Here is a 13683-nt window from a genome sequence, read left to right as displayed (position 1 = left end):
GAAACTTCTTTCAGTTCTGTTTGTTCAACTAAAAGGTTTGAACCTTAGTTTTGATTGAGCCGTTCTGAAACACTCTTTCTGTAGAAAATGCAAGTGGAGATTCGGAGCGCTAAGAGGGTAATAGTGGAAAAAGGAATGTCTCCAAATATAAACTACACAGAATCATTCTGTGAAACTTCTTTCTGATCTGTGCATTCAGCTAACAGAGTTAAACCATACTTTTGATTGAGCAGATCTGAACACTCTTTCTGTAGAAAATGCAACTGGACATTTGGAGCGCTAAGAGAGGAGTAGTGGAAAAAGGAATATATTCAAATATAAACAACACAGAAGCATTCTGTGAAACTTCTTTCTGATCTGAGCATTCAGCTAACAGAGTTAAACCATACTTTTGATTGAGCAGTTTTGAAACACTCTGTCTGTAGAAAATGCAACTGGACATTCGTAGCTCTAAGTGGGTAATAGTGGAAAAAAAATATGTTCAAATATAAACTACACAGAAGCATTGTATGAAACTTCTTTCTGTTCTGTGCATTCAACTAACAGAGTTGAACCTTACTTTTGATTGAGCCTTTCTGAAACACTCTTTCTGTAGAAACTGCAATTGGACATTCTGAGCGCTAAGAGGCCTCTATTGGGAAAAATAATATCTTCAAATAAAAACTACACAGAAGCATTGTGTGAAACTTATTTCTGATATGTTCATTAAGCTAACAGAGTTAAACCATACTTTTGATTGCGCAGTTCTGAACACTCTTTCTGTAGAAAATGCAAGTGGACATTCGGAGCGCTAAGAGGGTAATAGTGGAAAAAGGAATATATTCAAATATAAACTACACAGTAGCTTTCTGTGAAAATTCTTTCTGTTCTGTGCATTCAACTAACAGAGTTGAACCTTACTTTTGATTGAGCCGTTCTGAAACACTCTTTCTGTAGAAACTGCAATTGGACATGCTAAGCGCTAAGAGGCCTACATTGGGAAAAAGAATATCTTCAAATAAAAACTACACAGATGCATTCTGTGAAACTTATTTCTGATCTCTAAATTCAGTTAACAGAGATAAAACATATTTTTGATTGAGCAGTTATGAAACACTCTTTTTGTAGAAAATGCAAGTGGAGATTCGGAGCGCTAAGAGGGTACTAGTGGAAAAAGGAATGTCTTCAAATATAAACTACACAGAATCATTCGGTGAAAATTCTTTCTGATCTGTGCATTCAGCTAACAGAGTTAAACCACATTTTTGATTGAGCAGATCTGAACACTCTTTCTGTAGAAAATGCAACTGGACATTTGGAGCGCTAAGAGCGTAGTAGTGGAAAAAGGAATATATTCAAATATAAACTACACGGAAGCATTCTGTGAAACTTCTTTCTGATCTGAGCATTCAGCTAACAGAGTTAAACAATACTTTTGATTGAGCAGTTTTGAAACACTCTGTCTGTGGAAAATGCAACTGGACATTCGTAGCGCTAAGTGGGTAATAGTGGAAAAAAGAATATGTTCAAATATAAACTACACAGAAGCATTGTATGAAACTTCTTTCTGTTCTGTGCATTCAACTAACAGAGTTGAACCTTACTTTTGATTGAGCCGTTCTGAAACACTCGTTCTGTAGAAACTGCAATTGGACATTCTGAGCGCTAGGAGGCCTATATTGGGAAAAAGAATGTCTACAAATAAAAACTACACAGAAGAATTGTGTGAAACGTCTTTCTGTTCTGATTGTTCAACTAAAAGAGTTGAACCTTAGTTTTGATTGAGCCGTTCTGAAACACTCTTTCTGTAGAAAATGCAAGTGGAGATTCGGAGCGCTAAGAGGGTAATAGTGGAAAAAGGAATGTCTCCAAATATAAACTACACAGAATCATTCTGTGAAACTTCTTTCTGATCTGTGCATTCAGCTAACAGAGTTAAACCATACTTTTGATTGAGCAGATCTGAACACTCTTTCTGTAGAAAATGCAACTGGACATTTGGAGCGCTAAGAGAGTAGTAGTGGAAAAAGGAATATATTCAAATATAAACTACACAGAAGCATTCTGTGAAACTTCTTTCTGATATGAGCATTCAGCTAACAGAGTTAAACCATACTTTTGATTGAGCAGTTTTGAAACACTCTGTCTGTAGAAAATGCAACTGGACATTCGTAGCGCTAAGTGGGTAATAGTGGAAAAAAGAATATGTTCAAATATAAACTACACAGAAGCATTGTATGAAACTTCTTTCTGTTCTGTGCATTCAACTAACAAAGTTGAACCTTACTTTTGATTGAGCCTTTCTGAAACACTCTTTCTGTACAAATTGCAATTGGACATTCTGAGCGCTAAGAGGCCTCTATTGGGAAAAATAACATCTTCAAATAAAAACTACACAGAAGCATTTTGTGAAACTTATTTCTGATATGTTCATTAAGCTAACAGAGTTAAACCATACTTTTGATTGCGCAGTTCTGAACACACTTTCTGTAGAAAATGCAAGTGGACATTCGGAGCGCTGAGATGGTAATAGTGGAAAAAAGTGTATATTCAAATATAAACTACACAGTAGCATTCTGTAAAAATTCTTTCTGTTCTGTGCATTCAACTAACAGAGTTGAACCTTACTTTTGATTGAGCCGTTCTGAAACACTCTTTCTGTAGAAAATGCAACTGGACATTCGTAGATATAAGTGGGTAAGAGTGGAAAAAAGAATATGTTCAAATATAAACTACACAGAAGCATTGTATGAAACTTCTTTCTGTTCTGAGCATTCAACTAACAGAGTTGAACCTTACTTTTGATTGAGCCTTTCTGAAACACTCTTTCTGTAGAAACTGCAATTGGACATTCTGAGCGCTAAGAGGGCTCCCTTGGGAAAAATAATATCTTCAAATAAAAACTACACAGAAGAATTGTGTGAAACTTATTTCTGATATGTTCATTAAGCTAACAGAGTTAAACCATACTTTTGATTGCGCAGTTCTGAACACTCTTTCTGTAGAAAATGCAAGTGGACATTCGGAGCGCTAAGAGGGTAATAGTGGAAAAAGGAATATATTCAAATATAAACTACACAGTAGCATTCTGTGAAAATTCTTTCTGTTCTGTGCATTCAACTAACAGAGTTGAACCTTACTTTTGATTGAGCCGTTCTGAAACACTCTTTCTGTAGAAACTGCAATTGGACAAGCTAAGCGCTAAGAGGCCTACATTGGGAAAAAGAATATCTTCAAATAAAAACTACACAGATGCATTCTGTGAAACTTATTTCTGATCTGTAAATTCAGTTAACAGAGATAAAACATATTTTTGATTGAGCAGTTATGAAACACTCTTTTTGTAGAAAATGCAAGTGGAGATTCGGAGCACTAAGAGGGTAATAGTGGAAAAAGGAATGTCTTCAAATATAAACTACACAGAATCATTCGGTGAAACTTCCTTCTGATCTGTGCATTCAGCTAACAGAGTTAAACCATACTTTTGATTGAGCAGATCTGAACATTCTTTCTGTAGAAAATGCAACTGGACATTTGGAGCGCTAAGAGCGTAGTAGTGGAAAAAGGAATATATTCAAATATAAACTACACAGAAGCATTCTGTGAAACTTCTTTCTGATCTGAGCATTCAGCTAACAGAGTTAAACCATACTTTGATTGAGCAGTTTTGAAACACTCTGTCTGTAGAAAATGCAACTGGACATTCGTAGCGCTAAGTGGGTACTAGTGGAAAAAAGAATATGTTCAAATATAAACTACACAGAAGCATTGTATGAAACTTCTTTCTGTTCTGTGCATTCAACTAACAGAGTTGAACCTTACTTTTGATTGAGCCGTTCTGAAACACTCTATCTGTAGAAACTGCAATTGGACATTCTGAGCGCTAGGAGGCCTATATTGGGAAAAAGAATGTCTACAAATAAAAACTACACAGAAGAATTGTGTGAAACTTCTTTCTGTTCTGTTTGTTCAACTAAAAGAGTTGAACCTTAGTTTTGATTGAGCCGTTCTGAAACACTCTTTCTGTAGAAAATGCAATTGGAGATTCTGAGCGCTAAGAGGGTAATAGTGGAAAAAGGAATGTCTCCAAATATAAACTACACAGAATCATTCTGTGAAACTTCTTTCTGATCTGTGCATTCAGCTAACAGAGTTAAACCATACTTTTGATTGAGCAGATCTGAACACTCTTTCTGTAGAAAATGCAACTGGACATTTGGAGCGCTAAGAGAGTAGTAGTGGAAAAAGGAATATATTCAAATATAAACTACACAGAAGCATTCTGTGAAACTTCTTTCTGATCTGAGCATTCAGCTAACAGAGTGAAACCATACTTTTGATTGAGCAGTTTTGAAACACTCTGTCTGTAGAAAATGCAACTGGACATTCGTAGCGCTAAGTGGGTAATAGTGGAAAAAAAAATATGTTCAAATATAAACTACACAGAAGCATTGTATGAAACTTCTTTCTGTTCTGTGCATTCAACTAACACAGTTGAACCTTACTTTTGATTGAGCCTTTCTGAAACACTCTTTCTGTAGAAACTGCAATTGGACATTCTGAGCGCTAAGAGGCCTCTATTGGGAAAAATAATAACTTCAAATGAAAACTACACAGAAGCATTGTGTGAAACTTATTTCTGATATGTTCATTAAGCTAACAGAGTTAAACCATGCTTTTGATTGCGCAGTTCTGAACACTCTTTCTGTAGAAAATGCAAGTGGACATTCGGAGCGCTAAGAGGGTATCAGTGGAAAAAGGAATATATTCAAATATAAACTACACAGTAGCATTCTGTTAAAATTCTTTCTGTTCTGTGCATTCAACTAACAGAGTTGAACCTTACTTTTGATTGAGCCGTTCTGAAACACTCTTTCTGTAGAAACTGCAATTGGACATGCTACGCGCGAAGAGGCCTACATTGGGAAAAAGAATATCTTCAAATAAAAACTACACAGATGCATTCTGTGAAACTTATTTCTGATCTGTAAATTCAGTTAACAGAGATAAAACATATTTTTGATTGAGCAGTTATGAAACACTCTTTTTGTAGAAAATGCAAGTGGAGATTCGGAGCGCTAAGAGGGTAATAGTGGAAAAAGGAATGTCTTCAAATATAAACTACAGAGAATCATTCGGTGAAACTTCCTTCTGATCTGTGCATTCAGCTAACAGAGTTAAACCATACTTTTGATTGAGTAGATCTGAACACTCTTTCTGTAGAAAATGCAACTGGACATTTGGAGCGCTAAGAGCGTAGTAGTGGAAAAAGGAATATATTCAAAGATAAACTACACAGAAGCATTCTGTGAAACTTCTTTCTGATCTGAGCATTCAGCTAACAGAGTTAAACCATACTTTTGATTGAGCAGTTTTGAAACACTCTGTCTGTAGAAAATGCAACTGGACATTCGTAGCGCTAAGTGGGTAATAGTGGAAAAAAGAATATGTTCAAATATAAACGACACAGAAGCATTGTATGAAACTTCTTTCTGTTCTGTGCATTCAACTAACAGAGTTGAACCTTACTTTTGATTGAGCCGTTCTGAAACACTCTTTCTGTAGGAACTGCAATTGGACATTCTGAGCGCTAATAGGCCTCTATTGGGAAAAATAATATCTTCAAATAAAAACTACACAGAAGCATTGTGTGAAACTTATTTCTGATATGTTCATTAAGCTAACAGAGTTAAACCATACTTTTGATTGCGCAGTTCTGAACACTCTTTCTGTAGAAAATGCAAGTGGACATTCGGAGCGCTAAGAGGGTAATAGTGGAAAAAGGAATATATTCAAATATAAACTACACAGTAGCATTCTGTGAAAATTCTTTCTGTTCTGTGCATTCAACTAACAGAGTTGAACCTTACTTTTGATTGAGCCGTTCTGAAACACTCTTTCTGTAGAAACTGCAACTGGACATGCTAAGCGCTAAGAGGCCTTCATTGGGAAAAAGAATATCTTCAAATAAAAACTACACAGATGCATTCTGTGAAACTTATTTCTGATCTGTAAATTCAGTTAACAGAGATAAAACATATTTTTGATTGAGCAGTTATGAAACACTCTTTTTGTAGAAAATGCAAGTGGAGATTCGGAGCGCTAAGAGGGTAATAGTGGAAAAAGGAATGTCTTCAAATATAAACTACACAGAATCATTCGGTGAAACTTCTTTCTGATCTGTGCATTCAGCTAACAGAGTTAAACCATACTTTTGATTGAGCAGATCTGAACACTCTTTCTGTAGAAAATGCAACTGGACATTTGGAGCGCTAAGAGCGTAGTAGTGGAAAAAGGAATATATTCAAATATAAACTACACAGAAGCATTCTGTGAAACTTCTTTCTGATCTGAGCATTCAGCTAACAGAGTTAAACCATACTTTTGATTGAGCAGTTTTGAAACACTCTGTCTGTAGGAAATGCAACTGGACATTCGTAGCGCTAAGTGGGTAATAGGGGAAAAAAGAATATGTTCAAATATAAACTACACAGAAGCATTGTATGAAACTTCTTTCTGTTCTGTGCATTCAACTAACAGAGTTGAACCTTACTTTTGATTGAGCCATTCTGAAACACTCTTTCTGTAGAAACTGCAATTGGACATTCTGAGCGCTAGGAGGCCTATATTGAGAAAAAGAATGTCTACAAATAAAAACTACACAGAAGAATTGTGTGAAACTTCTTTCTGTTCTGTTTGTTCAACTAAAAGAGTTGAACCTTAGTTTTGATTGAGCCGTTCTGAAACACTCTTTCTGTAGAAAATGCAAGTGGAGATTCGGAGCGCTAAGAGGGTAATAGTGGAAAAAGGAATGTCCCCAAATATAAACTACACAGAATCATTCTGTGAAACTTCTTTCTGATCTGTGCATTCAGCTAACAGAGTTAAACCATACTTTTGATTTAGCAGATCTGAACACTCTTTCTGTAGAAAATGCAACTGGACATTTGGAGCGCTAAGAGAGTTGTAGTGGAAAAAGGAATATATTCAAATATAAACTACACAGAAGCATTCTGTGAAACTTCTTTCTGATCTGAGCATTCAGCTAACAGAGTTAAACCATACTTTTGATTGAGCAGTTTTGAAACACTCTGTCTGTAGAAAATGCAACTGGACATTCGTAGCGCTAAGTGGGTAATAGTGGAAAAAAGAATATGTTCAAATATAAACTACACAGAAGCATTGTATGAAACTTCTTTCTGTTCTGTGCATTCAACTAACAGAGTTGAATCTTACTTTTGATTGAGCCGTTCTGAAACAATCTTTCTGCAGAAACTGCAATTGGACATTCTGAGTGCTCAGAGGCCTCTATTGGGAAAAATAATATCTTCAAATAAAAACTACACAGAAGCATTGTGTGAAACTTATTTCTGATATATTCATTAAGCTAACAGAGTTAAACCATACTTATGATTGCGCAGTTCTGAACACTCCTTCTGTAGAAAATGCAAGTGGAGATTCGGAGCGCTAAGAGGGTAATAGTGGAAAAAGGAATATATTCAAATATAAACTACACAGTAGCATTCTGTGAAAATTCTTTCTGTTCTGTGCATTCAACTAACAGGGTTGAACCTTACTTTTGATTGAGCCGTTCTGAAACACTCTTTCTGTAGAAACTGCAATTGGACATGCTAAGCGCTAAGAGGCCTACATTGGGGAAAAGAATATCTTCAAATAAAAACTACACAGATGCATTCTGTGAAACTTATTTCTGATCTGCAAATTCAGTTAACAGAGATAAAACATATTTTTGATTGAGCAGTTATGAAACACTCTTTTTGTAGAAAATGCAAGTGGAGATTCGGAGCGCTAAGAGGGTAATAGTGGAAAAAGGAATGTCTTCAAATATAAACTACACAGAATCATTCGGTGAAACTTCTTTCTGATCTGTGCATTCAGCTAACAGAGTTAAACCATACTTTTGATTGAGCAGATCTGAACACTCTTTCTGTAGAAAATGCAACTGGATATTTGGAGCGCTAAGAGCGTAGTAGTGGAAAAAGGAATATATTCAAATATAAACTACACAGAAGCATTCTGTGAAACTTCTTTCTGATCTGAGCATTCAGCTAACAGAGTTAAACCATACTTTTGACTGAGCAGTTTTGAAACACTCTGTCTGTAGAAAATGCAACTGGACATTCGTAGCGCTAAGTGGGTACTAGTGGAAAAAAGAATATGTTCAAATATAAACTACACAGAAGCATTGTATGAAACTTCTTTCTGTTCTGTGCATTCAACTAACAGAGTTGAACCTTACTTTTGATTGAGCCGTTCTGAAACACTCTTTCTGTAGAAACTGCAATTGGACATTCTGAGCGCTAGGAGGCCTATATTGGGAAAAAGAATGTCTACAAATAAAAACTACACAGAAGAATTGTGTGAAACTTCTTTCTGTTCTGTTTGTTCAACTAAAAGAGTTGAACCTTAGTTTTGATTGAGCCGTTCTGAAACACTCTTTCTGTAGAAAATGCAATTGGAGATTCGGAGCGCTAAGAGGGTAATAGTGGAAAAAGGAATGTCTCCAAATATAAACTACACAGAATCATTCTGTGAAACTTCTTTCTGATCTGAGCATTCAGCTAACAGAGTTAAACCATACTTTTGATTGAGCAGTTTTGAAACACTCTGTCTGTAGAAAATGCAACTGGACATTCGTAGCGCTAAGTGGGTAATAGTGGAAAAAAAAATATGTTCAAATATAAACTACACAGAAGCATTGTATGAAACTTCTTTCTGTTCTGTGCATTCAACTAACAGAGTTGAACCTTACTTTTGATTGAGCCTTTCTGAAACACTCTTTCTGTAGAAACTGCAATTGGACATTCTGAGCGCTAAGAGGCCTCTATTGGGAAAAATAATAACTTCAAATAAAAACTACACAGAAGCATTGTGTGAAACTTATTTCTGATATGTTCATTAAGCTAACAGAGTTAAACCATGCTTTTGATTGCGCAGTTCTGAACACTCTTTCTGTAGAAAATGCAAGTGGACATTCGGAGCGCTAAGAGGGTAACAGTGGAAAAAGGAATATATTCAAATATAAACTACACAGTAGCATTCTGTGAAAATTCTTTCTGTTCTGTGCATTCAACTAACAGAGTTGAACCTTACTTTTGATTGAGCCGTTCTGAAACACTCTTTCTGTAGAAACTGCAATTGGACATGCTACGCGCGAAGAGGCCTACATTGGGAAAAAGAATATCTTCAAATAAAAACTACACAGATGCATTCTGTGAAACTTATTTCTGATCTGTAAATTCAGTTAACAGAGATAAAACATATTTTTGATTGAGCAGTTATGAAACACTCTTTTTGTAGAAAATGCAAGTGGAGATTCGGAGCGCTAAGAGGGTAATAGTGGAAAAAGGAATGTCTTCAAATATAAACTACAGAGAATCATTCGGTGAAACTTCCTTCTGATCTGTGCATTCAGCTAACAGAGTTAAACCATACTTTTGATTGAGTAGATCTGAACACTCTTTCTGTAGAAAATGCAACTGGACATTTGGAGCGCTAAGAGCGTAGTAGTGGAAAAAGGAATATATTCAAAGATAAACTACACAGAAGCATTCTGTGAAACTTCTTTCTGATCTGAGCATTCAGCTAACAGAGTTAAACCATACTTTTGATTGAGCAGTTTTGAAACACTCTGTCTGTAGAAAATGCAACTGGACATTCGTAGCGCTAAGTGGGTAATAGTGGAAAAAAGAATATGTTCAAATATAAACGACACAGAATCATTGTATGAAACTTCTTTCTGTTCTGTGCATTCAACTAACAGAGTTGAACCTTACTTTTGATTGAGCCGTTCTGAAACACTCTTTCTGTAGAAACTGCAATTGGACATTCTGAGCGCTAATAGGCCTCTATTGGGAAAAATAATATCTTCAAATAAAAACTACACAGAAGCATTGTGTGAAACTTATTTCTGATATGTTCATTAAGCTAACAGAGTTAAACCATACTTTTGATTGCGCAGTTCTGAACACTCTTTCTGTAGAAAATGCAAGTGGACATTCGGAGCGCTAAGAGGATAATAGTGGAAAAAGGAATATATTCAAATATAAACTACACAGTAGCATTCTGTGAAAATACTTTCTGTTCTGTGCATTCAACTAACAGAGTTGAACCTTACTTTTGATTGAGCCGTTCTGAAAAACTCTTTCTGTAGAAACTGCAATTGGACAAGCTAAGCGCTAAGAGGCCTACATTGGGAAAAAGAATATCTTCAAATAAAAACTACACAGATGCATTCTGTGAAACTTATTTCTGATCTGTAAATTCAGTTAACAGAGATAAAACATATTTTTGATTGAGCAGTTATGAAACACTCTTTTTGTAGAAAATGCAAGTGGAGATTCGGAGCACTAAGAGGGTAATAGTGGAAAAAGGAATGTCTTCAAATAGAAACTACACAGAATCATTCGGTGAAACTTCCTTCTGATCTGTGCATTCAGCTAACAGAGTTAAACCATACTTTTGATTGAGCAGATCTGAACACTCTTTCTGTAGAAAATGCAACTGGACATTTGGAGTGCTAAGAGCGTAGTAGTGGAAAAAGGAATATATTCAAATATAAACTACACAGAAGCATTCTGTGAAACTTCTTTCTGATCTGAGCATTCAGCTAACAGAGTTAAACCATACTTTTGATTGAGCAGTTTTGAAACACTCTGTCTGTAGAAAATGCAACTGGACATTCGTAGCGCTAAGTGGGTACTAGTGGAAAAAAGAATATGTTCAAATATAAACTACACAGAAGCATTGTATGAAACTTCTTTCTGTTCTGTGCATTCAACTAACAGAGTTGAACCTTACTTTTGATTGAGCCGTTCTGAAACACTCTTTCTGTAGAAACTGCAATTGGACATTCTGAGCGCTAGGAGGCCTATATTGGGAAAAAGAATGTCTACAAATAAAAACTACACAGAAGAATTTTGTGAAACTTCTTTCTGTTCTGTTTGTTCAACTAAAAGAGTTGAACCTTAGTTTTGATTGAGCCGTTCTGAAACACTCTTTCTGTAGAAACTGCAATTGGACATTCTGAGCGCTAATAGGCCTCTATTGGGAAAAATAATATCTTCAAATAAAAACTACACAGAAGCATTGTGTGAAACTTATTTCTGATATGTTCATTAAGCTAACAGAGTTAAACCATACTTTTGATTGCGCAGTTCTGAACACTCTTTCTGTAGAAAATGCAAGTGGACATTCGGAGCGCTAAGAGGGTAATAGTGGAAAAAGGAATATATTCAAATATAAACTACACAGTAGCATTCTGTGAAAATTCTTTCTGTTCTGTGCATTCAACTAACAGAGTTGAACCTTACTTTTGATTGAGCCGTTCTGAAACACTCTTTCTGTAGAAACTGCAACTGGACATGCTAAGCGCTAAGAGGCCTACATTGGGAAAAAGAATATCTTCAAATAAAAACTACACAGATGCATTCTGTGAAACTTATTTCTGATCTGTAAATTCAGTTAACAGAGATAAAACATATTTTTGATTGAGCAGTTATGAAACACTCTTTTTGTAGAAAATGCAAGTGGAGATTCGGAGCGCTAAGAGGGTAATAGTGGAAAAAGGAATGTCTTCAAATATAAACTACACAGAATCATTCGGTGAAACTTCTTTCTGATCTGTGCATTCAGCTAACAGAGTTAAATCATACTTTTGATTGAGCAGATTTGAAACACTCTGTCTGTAGAAAATGCAACTGGACATTCGTAGCGCTAAGTGGGTAATAGTGGAAAAAAGAGTATGTTCAAATATAAACTACACAGAAGCATTGTATGAAACTTCTTTCTGTTCTGTGCATTCAACTAACAGAGTTGAACCTTACTTTTGATTGAGCCATTCTGAAACACTCTTTCTGTAGAAACTGCAATTGGACATTCTGAGCGCTAGGAGGCCTATATTGAGAAAAAGAATGTCTACAAATAAAAACTACACAGAAGAATTGTGTGAAACTTCTTTCTGTTCTGTTTGTTCAACTAAAAGTGTTGAACCTTAGTTTTGATTGAGCCGTTCTGAAACACTCTTTCTGTAGAAAATGCAAGTGGAGATTCGGAGCGCTAAGAGGGTAATAGTGGAAAAAGGAATGTCTCCAAATATAAACTACACAGAATCATTCTGTGAAACTTCTTTCTGATCTGTGCATTCAGCTAACAGAGTTAAACCATACTTTTGATTTAGCAGATCTGAACACTCTTTCTGTAGAAAATGCAACTGGACATTTGGAGCGCTAAGAGAGTTGTAGTGGAAAAAGGAATATATTCAAATATAAACTACACAGAAGCATTCTGTGAAACTTCTTTCTGATCTGAGCATTCAGCTAACAGAGTTAAACCATACTTTTGATTGAGCAGTTTTGAAACACTCTGTCTGTAGAAAATGCAACTGGACATTCGTAGCGCTAAGTGGGTAATAGTGGAAAAAAGAATATGTTCAAATATAAACTACACAGAAGCATTGTATGAAACTTCTTTCTGTTCTGTGCATTCAACTAACAGAGTTGAATCTTACTTTTGATTGAGCCGTTCTGAAACACTCTTTCTGTAGAAAATGCAATTGGACATTCTGAGTGCTCAGAGGCCTCTATTGGGAAAAATAATATCTTCAAATAAAAACTACACAGAAGCATTGTGTGAAACTTATTTCTGATATGTTCATTAAGCTAACAGAGTTAAACCATACTTATGATTGCGCAGTTCTGAACACTCCTTCTGTAGAAAATGCAAGTGGAGATTCGGAGCGCTAAGAGGGTAATAGTGGAAAAAGGAATATATTCAAATATAAACTACACAGTAGCATTCTGTGAAAATTCTTTCTGTTCTGTGCATTCAACTAACAGAGTTGAACCTTACTTTTGATTGAGCCGTTCTGAAACACTCTTTCTGTAGAAACTGCAATTGGACATGCTAAGCGCTAAGAGGCCTACATTGGGGAAAAGAATATCTTCAAATAAAAACTACACAGATGCTTTCTGTGAAACTTATTTCTGATCTGCAAATTCAGTTAACAGAGATAAAACATATTTTTGATTGAGCAGTTATGAAACACTCTTTTTGTAGAAAATGCAAGTGGAGATTCGGAGCGCTAAGAGGGTAATAGTGGAAAAAGAAATGATTTCTAATATAAACTACACAGAATCATTCGGTGAAACTTCCTTCTGATCTGTGCATTCAGCTAACAGAGTTAATCCATACTTTTGATTGAGCAGATCTGAACACTCTTTCTGTAGAAAATGCAACTGGACATTTAGAGCGCTAAGAGCGTAGTAGTGGAAAAAGGAATATATTCAAATATAAACTACACAGAAGCATTCTGTGAAACTTCTTTCTGATCTGAGCATTCAGCTAACAGAGTTAAACCATACTTTTGATTGAGCAGTTTTGAAACACTCTGTCTGTAGAAAATGCAACTGGACATTCGTAGCGCTAAGTGGGTAATAGTGGAAAAAAGAATATGTTCAAATATAAACTACACAGAAGCATTGTATGAAACTTCTTTCTGTTCTGTGCATTCAACTAACAGAGTTGAACCTTACTTTTGATTGAGCCGTTTGAAACACTCTTTCTGTAGAAACTGCAATTGGACATTCTGAGCGCTAGGAGGCCTATATTGGGAAAAAGAATGTCTACAAATAAAAACTACACAGAAGAATTGTGTGAAACTTCTTTCTGTTCTGTTTGTTCAAC

This window comes from Symphalangus syndactylus, chromosome 12, assembly GCF_028878055.3.
Source record: "Symphalangus syndactylus isolate Jambi chromosome 12, NHGRI_mSymSyn1-v2.1_pri, whole genome shotgun sequence".
Classification (NCBI taxonomy): Eukaryota; Metazoa; Chordata; class Mammalia; order Primates; family Hylobatidae; genus Symphalangus; species Symphalangus syndactylus.
The sequence above is the reverse complement of the archived record's forward strand: the minus strand, read 5'-3'. Positions refer to the sequence as shown.